Here is a 9390-nt window from a genome sequence, read left to right on the forward strand (position 1 = left end):
AAAGTGCATAAGTACATATTCAATACCACACTAGTTTTTAAGCTATTTGTCCCATGAGCTATATATTGTAAAGGTGAATGATGGAATTTTAAAGGTAGCACTCAAGCAATTTACTTTGGAATGGCGGAGAAATACCATGTAGTAGGTAGGTATGGTGGACACAAATGGCATAGTGGTTGGCTCAAGTATTTTGGATGCATGAGAAGTATTCCCTCTCGATACAAGGCGTAGGCTAGCAAGGTTATTTGAAACAAACACAAGGATGAACCGGTGCAGCAAAACTCACATAAAAGACACATTGTAAACATTATAAGAATCTACATCGTCTTCCTTGTTGTTCAAAAACTCAATACTAGAAATTATCTAGACCTTAGAGAGACCAAACATGCAAACCAAATTTAGCATGCTCTATGTATTTCTTCATTAATGGGTGCAAAGTATATGATGCAAGAGCTTAAACATGAGCACAACAATTGCCAAGTATCACATTACCCAAGACATTTATAGCAATTACTACATGTATCATTTTCCAATTCCAACCATATAACAATTTAACGAAGAAGAAACTTCGCCATGAATACTATGAGTAGAGCCTAAGGACATACTTGTCCATATGCTACAGCGGAGCGTGTCTCTCTCCCATAAAGTGAATGCTAGGATCCATTTTATTCAAACAAAACAAAAACAAAAACAAAAACAAACCGACGCTCCAAGAAAAGCACATAAGATGTGACGGAATAAAAATATAGTTTCAGGGGAGGAACCTGATAATGTTGTCGATGAAGAAGGGGATGCCTTGGGCATCCCCAAGCTTAGACGCTTGAGTCTTCTTGATATATGCAGGGGTGAACCACCGGGGCATCCCCAAGCTTAGAGCTTTCACTCTCCTTGATCATGTTGCATCATACTCCTCTCTTGATCCTTGAAAACTTCCTCCACACCAAACTCGAAACAACTCATTAGAGGGTTAGTGCACAATAAAAATTAACATGTTCAGAGGTGACACAATCATTCTTAACACTTCTGTACATTTCATAAAGCTACTGGACATTAATGGATCAAAGAAATTCATCCAACATAGCAAAAGAGGCAATGCGAAATAAAAGGCAGAATCTGTCAAAACAGAACAGTTCGTATTGACGAATTTTAAAATGGCACCAGACTTGCTCAAATGAAAATGTCCAAATTGAATGAAAGTTGCGTACATATCTGAGGATCACTCACGTAAATTGGCTTAATTTTCTGAGTTACCTACAGAGAATTTAGCCCAGATTCGTGACAGCAAAGAAATCTGAAACTGCGCAGTAATCCAAATCTAGTATGAACTTTTCTATCAACGATTTTACTTGGCACAACAAAACACTAAACTAAGATAAGGAGAGGTTGCTACAGTAGTAAACAACTTCCAAGACACAAAATAAAAACAAAGTACTGTAGGTGAAAACCATGGGTTGTCTCCCATAAGCGCTTTTCTTTAACGCCTTTCAGCTAGGCGCAGAAAGTGTGTATCAAGTATTATCAAAGGGTGGTACTTCTACAGCGGGGTGTGGATTTTTCTCAACTATGCATCTTATCTTTTCTATGTGAGTTTCAGAGGCTCCCTTTTCATTAGTCTTAGACTTGCTACTCTCATCAAACAAATTTTCAGGAACAAGCCAAGCATAGTTATTTTCTAGTGCATCATTCATAGCTAGGAGTTTACATGGTATTGGTGCTTTGATCTCCCCTCCATCATCAATATTATTAGTGTATCTTATTCTATCCATGTCCATCTTTTCAAGGAGACTAACAAAATTAGTATGAGAACCAAGCATATTAAATTTAGCAAAGACCTTTCTAGCTTCTCTTGCTAGACCACCAAATTCTCTAAGAAGGGTTTCTAAAACAAAATCTTTCTTTTCCCCCTCTTCCATATCACCAAGTGTAAGGAACATGTGTTGGATTATATGATTGAGATTAACAAATTTAGTTTTCAACAGGCGAACTAAATGCGCAGCAGCAATTTCATAAGTGGGAGCAAGGTCTACCAAGTGTCTATCGTCAAAATCTTCAATGGTACTAACATGATTGAAAAATTCTTCTATATTATTTCTCCCAACTATAGACCCACGTCCTACCGGTATGTCTTTCGTGGTAAAATTAAAAGGAAACATGATGAATCAAGTAAAGTAAATGCAAGTAACTAATTTTTTTTGTGTTTTTGATATAGCAAACAAGATAGCAAATAAAGTAAAACTAGCAACTAATTTTTTTTGTATTTTGATTTAGTGCAGCAAACAAAGTAGTAAATAAAATAAAGCAAGACAAAAACAAAGTAAAGAGATTGGGATGTGGAGACTCCCCTTGCAGCGTGTCTTGATCTCTCCGGCAACGGCGCCAGAAATTTGCTTGATGCGTGTAGTTGACACGTCCGTTGGGAACCCCAAGAGGAAGGTGTGATGCGCACAGCGGCAAGTTTCCCTCAGTAAGAAACCAAGGTTTAATCGAACCAGTAGGAGTCAAGAAGCACGTTGAAGGTTGATGGCGGCGGGATGTAGTGCGGCGCAACACCAGAGATTCCGGCGCCAACGTGGAACCTGCACAACACAACCAAAGTACTTTGCCCCAACGAAACAGTGAGGTTGTCAATCTCACCGGCTTGCTGTAACAAAGGATTAGATGTATAGTGTGGATGATGATTGTTTGCAGAAAACAGTAGAACAAGATGTGCAGGAGATTGTATTTCAGTAAAGAGAATTGGACCGGGGTCCACAGTTCACTAGAGGTGTCTCTCCCATAAGATAAACAGCATGTTGGGTGAACAAATTACAGTTGGGCAATTGACAAATAAAGAGGGCATGACCATGCACATACATATTATGATGAGTATTGTGAGATTTAATTGGGCATTACGACAAAGTACATAGACCGCTATCCAGCATGCATCTATGCCTAAAAAGTCCACCTTCAGGTTATCATCCGAACCCCCTCTAGTATTAAGTTGCTAACAACAGACAATTGCATTAAGTATTGCGCGTAATGTAATCAGTGACTACATCCTTGAACATAGCACCAATGTTTTATCCCTAGTGGCAACAGCACATCCATAACCCTAGAGGTTCTTGTCACCCCTCCAGATTCACGGAGACATGAACCCACTATCGAGCATAAATACTCCCTCTTGGAGTTACTAGCATCAACTTGGCCAGAGCATCTACTAATAACGGAGAGCATGCAAGATCATAAACAACACATAGACATAACTTTGATAATCAACATAACAAGTATTCTCTATTCATCGGATCCCAACAAACGCAACATATAGAATTACAGATAGATGATCTTGATCATGTTAGGCAGCTCACAAGATCCGACAATGAAGCACAATGAGGAGAAGACAACCATCTAGCTACAGCTATGGACCCATAGTCCAGGGGTAGACTACTCACACATCACTCCGGAGGCGACCATGGCGGCGTAGAGTCCTCCGGGAGATGAATCCCCTCTCCGGCAGGGTGCCGGAGGCGATCTCCTGAATCCCCCGAGATGGGATTGGCGGCGGCGGCGTCTCAGTAAGGTTTTCCGTATCGTGGCTCTCGGTACTGGGGGTTTCGCGACGGAGGCTTTAAGTAGGCGGAAGGGCAGGTCAGGAAGGGGCACAAGGGGCCCACACCCTAGGTCGGCGCGGCTAGGGCTTGGGCCGCGCCGCCCTATGGTATCGCCACCTCGTGGCCCCACTTCGTCTCCTCTTCGGTCTTCTGGAAGCTTTGTGGCAAAATAGGACCCTGGGCGTTGATTTCGTCCAATTCCGAGAATATTTCGTTACTAGGATTTCTGAAACCAAAAACAGCAGAAAACAGCAACCGGCACTTCGGCATCTTGTTAATAGGTTAGTTCCAGAAAATGCACGAATATGACATAAAGTGTGCATAAAACATGTAGATAACATCAATAATGTGGCATGGAACATAAGAAATTATCGATACGTTGGAGACGTATCAGTTACCTACAGAGAATTAGGCCCAGATTCGTGACAGCAAGAAATCTGTTTCTGCGCAGTAATCCAAATCTAGTATGAACTTTTCTATCAACGACTTTACTTGGCACAACAAAACACAAAACTAAGATCAGGAGAGGTTGCTACAGTAGTAAACAACTTCCAAGACACAAATATAAAACAAAGTACTGTAGCAAAATAACACATGGGTTATCTCCCAAGAAGTTCTTTCTTTATAGCCATTAAGATGGGCTCAGCAGTTTTAATGATGCACTCATAAGAAATAGTAGTTGAAGCAAAAGAGAGCATCAAGAGGCAAATTCAAAACAAATTTAAGTCTAACATGCTTCCTATGAAGAGCAATCTTGTACACAAATGAATTCATGAAGAACAAAGTGACAAGCATAAGAGGATAAAACACGAGTAACTTCAAGATTCTCGACATAAAGAGGGGAAACTTAATATTATTAAGATGCATACAACCATATTTCCCTCTCTCATAATAACTTTCAGTAGCATCATGAGCAAACTCAACAATATAACTATCACATAAAGCATTCTTATCATGAGTCTCATGCATAAAATTATTACTCTCCACATAAGCATAATCAATTTTATTAGATGTAGTGGGAGCAAATTCAACAAAGTAGCTATCATTATTATTCTCATCAAGTGTTGGAGGCATAGTATAATCACAACAAAATTTACTCTCCATAGTAGGTGGCACCAAAAGACCACTATCATTATAATCATCATATATGGGAGGCAAAGTATCATCAAAGAAAATTTTCTCCTCAATGCTTGGGGGACTAAAAAGATCATGAAAACCAGCTTCCCCAAGCTTAGAACTTTCTATATCATTATCAACAATGGTGTTCAAAGCGTTCATACTAATATTACTACCAGCATGCAAATAAGATTCCATAGGTTTTTTAATTTTCGCATCAAACAATCCATGTTTTAAATCAGGAAATAGAATAAGAAGCTCATTCTTGTCCATTATGCCAAACTAGTGTAAACAAGAAACAAAAAGATGCAATTGCAGGATCTAAAGGAAATAGCTTCGAGTACTTACAACGGCGAAAATAGCTTAGTAGCCGAGATCCGGAGTGTGAGTACCTTTTACCTTTCCTCCCGACAACGGCGCCGAGAAAATAGCTTGATGTCTACGCCTCCTTTTCCTCAGACAGTGTTGTTCCTACAAGATCAGAGGTTTGTAGAACAGCAGCAAATTTCCCTTAAGTGAATCACCCAAGGTTTATCGAACTCAGGGAGGAAGAGGTCAAAGATATCCCTCTCATGCAACCCTGCAACCACAAAGCAAGAAGTCTCTTGTGTCCCCAACACACCTAATAGGTGCACTAGTTCAGCGAAGAGATAGTGAAATACAGGTGGTATGAATATATATGAGCGATAGCAACGGCACCGAGAAAAGTGCTTTGCCCGGGACGATAAACAAGCGGTAGTAACGCAGCAGAGTAACGCAGTAAAACGATAAACAAGCAGCGATAGCGATATTTAGGAACAAGGCCTAGGGATCATACTTTCACTAGTGGACACTCTCAACATTGATCGCATAATAAATAACTCTTTCTCATATGTGCTACATACACTCTTTTGTTGGATGATGAACACATTGCGTAGGATTACACGAACCCTCAATGCCGGAGTTAACAAGCTCCACAATTCAATGTTCATATTTAAATAACCTTAGAGCATAATAGATCATTGCAAAATAAACCAAGAACTAACATAGTGCACACACTGTCCACATTACACTATGAAGGAGGAATAGATCACATCAATACTATCATAATGATAATTAACTCCACAATCTACAAGAGATCATGATCATAGCCTACGACAAGAACCACATGGTGCACACACTAGTCACCTTTACACCATGCAGGAGGAATAGACTACTTTAATAACATCACATGAGTAGCACACAACTAGTAGCGACACAAAGCTCATATGAATCTCAATCATGTAAAGCAGCTCATGAGATCATTGTATTGAAGTACATAGGAGAGAGATTAACCACATAGCTACCGGTACAGCCCCGAGCCTCGATGGAGAACTACTCCCTCCTCATGGGAGCAGCAGCGGTGATGAAGATGGCGGTGGAGATGGCAGCGGTGTCGATGGAGAAGCCTTCCGGGGGCACTTCCCCGTCCCGGCGGCGTGCCGGAACAGAGACTCCTGTCCCCCAGATCTTGGCTTCGCGATGGCGGCGGCTCTGGAAGGTTTCTGTGGGTTTCGTCGATCGTCATAGGGTTTTCGCGACAGAGGCTTTAAATAGGCGGAAGGGCAGCCTCGGAGGGGGCCTGGGGCCACCACACCATAGGGCGGCGCGCCCCCCCCCTCTGGCCGCGCCAGGGTGTAGTGTGGGGCCCCCAGGGCTTCCCTCTGGCGGCTCTCGGGTGTTCTGGATGCTTCCGGTGAAAATAGGAACCTGGGCGTTGATTTCGTCCAATTCCGAGAATATTTCGTTACTAGGATTTCTGAAACCAAAAACAGCAGAAAACAGCAACTGGCCTTTCGGCATCTCGTCAATAGGTTAGTTCCGGAAAACGCATAAATATGACATAAAATGTGCATATAACATGTAGATATCATCAATAATGTGGCATGGAACATAAGAAATTATCGATACGTCGGAGACGTATCACCGACCACCGCTGCCGTTCGCGCTGGCAGCACCAGAGGTGCCGAATACACCGGCATTCGTTGTCTACAAGATCGGGGGCGATCTTAGTGATTACCAGTTCTTGTACGAAGCACCCAAGGAGATCCCTTACGGATACACGTGCACGTACGTGCCAGACTGCAGTAACTGGGCACTCACAAACCAAACTGCAACAGCAGGGACTTCTGGAACAGCAGGAGGAACTGCGGGAACAGATCTTGAGAAGCAGACGTGGCTAGCTAAGTACGCCACTCCGACAAACCTCCAGAGCTCAGCTCCTGCAGTTGGCTCAGAGCTGGAAAAGCAAGCATGGCTGGCTAAGTATGCCACTCCGGCGAATCTTCAGAGTTCGACTCCTGCAGCCAGCACCGCGGATCAGATCAGTACAATCCTGAGAGACCAGTTCGGCATGGTGCCGAAAAGGAGGACAATCGGCTATTCCAAGCCGTACCCCAACGAGTACGAGTTGATCCCGCTACCACCCATATATCGGCTCCCTGATTTCTCCAAGTTTAATGGATCAGATGGTTCCAGCTCCATCGAGCATGTGAGCCGATATTTGGCACAGCTGGGCACGATCTCAGCGTCAGACGAGCTGCGTGTGAGGTTCTTCGCACAGTCCCTCACAGGATCGGCTTTCGGGTGGTACACATCGCTGCCACCAGATTCAATCCGGGCTTGGAAGCAGTTGGAAGAGCAGTTCCACATGCAGTATCACTCAGAGGCTTCCGAGGCTGGCATTGCCGATTTAGCGCAAGTACGACAGAAGCGCGGAGAAACAGTGTCAGAATACGTCCAGCGCTTCAGGACCGTTAGGAACCGATGCTATTCGGCTCGTGTGACTGAAAAAGAAGCAGTCGAGTTGGCAGTGGTGGGCCTTGCATCACCAATCAAGGATATGGCCTCCCAAGCAGACTACCCTTCACTGGCGCACATGGTTCAGAAACTGTCGTTATATAAACAGCGCCACCCAGACTTGTACCAGGACAAATTCAAGCGTGCGGTAGTCTTGGTTGAAGCAGATGAAGATGAAGGGTCCGCGGGAGATCAAGAGGTAGCAGTAGCTGAATGGACTCGGGGGGCAACCCCCGTGTCCTGCAAATGGGTGAAGCCACAAGGTCCTCCTAGAGGGTTTGACTTCGACGTGACCAAAGCTGAGCAAATTTTTGATCTCTTACTCAAGGAGAAGCAGCTGAAGTTACCCGACGGTCTCAAACTCCCCACAGCACAGGAGCTGAATGGAAAGCCATATTGCAAATGGCATAACACGTTCAGCCATAACACCAACGACTGCAGGGTGTGGCGTCACCAGATCCAAATGGCGATAGAGCAAGGGCGTCTAAATCTTCAACCAGTACGCCATGAAAGTCGACACACGCCCCTTCCCTGCCGTTAACATGGTGGAGTGTACTTACCCTGGAGGGTGCCAGCCAGGATTCTCGTTCAACATCAACATGGTAGGACCTGGATACCACTCTGGTAAGGACGAAGACGAGGGCAGCTGCTTGATGTCTACGTTCCCCCTCCTTTCCTGTAGACAGTGTTGGGCCTCCAAGAGCAGAGGTTTGTAGAACAGCAGCAAGTTTTCCCTTAAGTGGATCACCCAAGGTTTATCGAACTCAGGGAGGAAGAGGTCAAAGATATCCCTCTCATGCAACCCTGCAACCACAAAGCAAGAAGTCTCTTGTGTCCCCAACACACCTAATAGGTGCACTAGTTCGGCGAAGAGATAGTGAAATACAGGTGGTATGAATATATATGAGCAGTAGCAACGGTGCCAGAAAATAGCTTGCTGGCGTGTAGTTGATGGTGGTAGTATTGCAGCAGTAGTAACGCAAAGTAAAACGAAGAAACAAGCAGTAGTAACGCAGCAGTATTTAGGAACAAGGCCTAGGGATTACACTTTCACTAGTGGACACTCTCAACATTGATCACATAACAGAATAGATAAATGCATACTCTACACTTTTGTTGGATGATGAACACATTGCGTAGGATTACACGAACCCTCAATGCCGGAGTTAACAAGCTCCACAATAATGCTCATGTTTAAGTAACCTTTAGTGTAAGATAGATCAACGCTACTAAACCAAGTACTAGCATAGCATGCACACTGTCACCTTCATGCATATGTAGGAGGAATAGATCACATCAATATTATCATAGCAATAGTTAACTTCGCAATCTACAAGAGATCATGATCATAGCATAAACCAAGTACTAACACGGTGCACACACTGTCACCATTACACACGTGCAGGAGGAATAGAACTACTTTAATAACACATCACTAGAGTAGCACATAGATGAATTGTGATACAAAACTCAGATGAATCTCAATCATGTAAAGCAGCTCATGAGATCATTGTATTGAAGTACATAGTAGAGAGATTAACCACATAGCTACCGGTACAGCCCCGAGCCTCGATGGAGAACTACTCCCTCCTCATGGGAGCAGCAGCGGTGATGAAGATGGCGGTGGAGATGGCAGCGGTGTCGATGGAGAAGCCTTCCGGGGGCACTTCCCCGCTCCGGCAGGTGCCGGAACAGAGATCCTGTCCCCCAGATCTTGGCTTCGCGATGGCGGCGGCTCTGGAAGGTTTTCGTGGGTTTCGTCAATTGATATAGGGTTTTCTGATCCAGGGGCTTCTTATAGGCGAAGAGGCGGCGCAGGAAGGTCGAAGGGGGGCCCACACCCTAGGGGGGCGCGCCCCCCCCTAGGCCG

Source organism: Lolium perenne, chromosome 6 (genome assembly GCF_019359855.2).
Source record: "Lolium perenne isolate Kyuss_39 chromosome 6, Kyuss_2.0, whole genome shotgun sequence".
Lineage (NCBI taxonomy): Eukaryota > Viridiplantae > Streptophyta > Magnoliopsida > Poales > Poaceae > Lolium > Lolium perenne.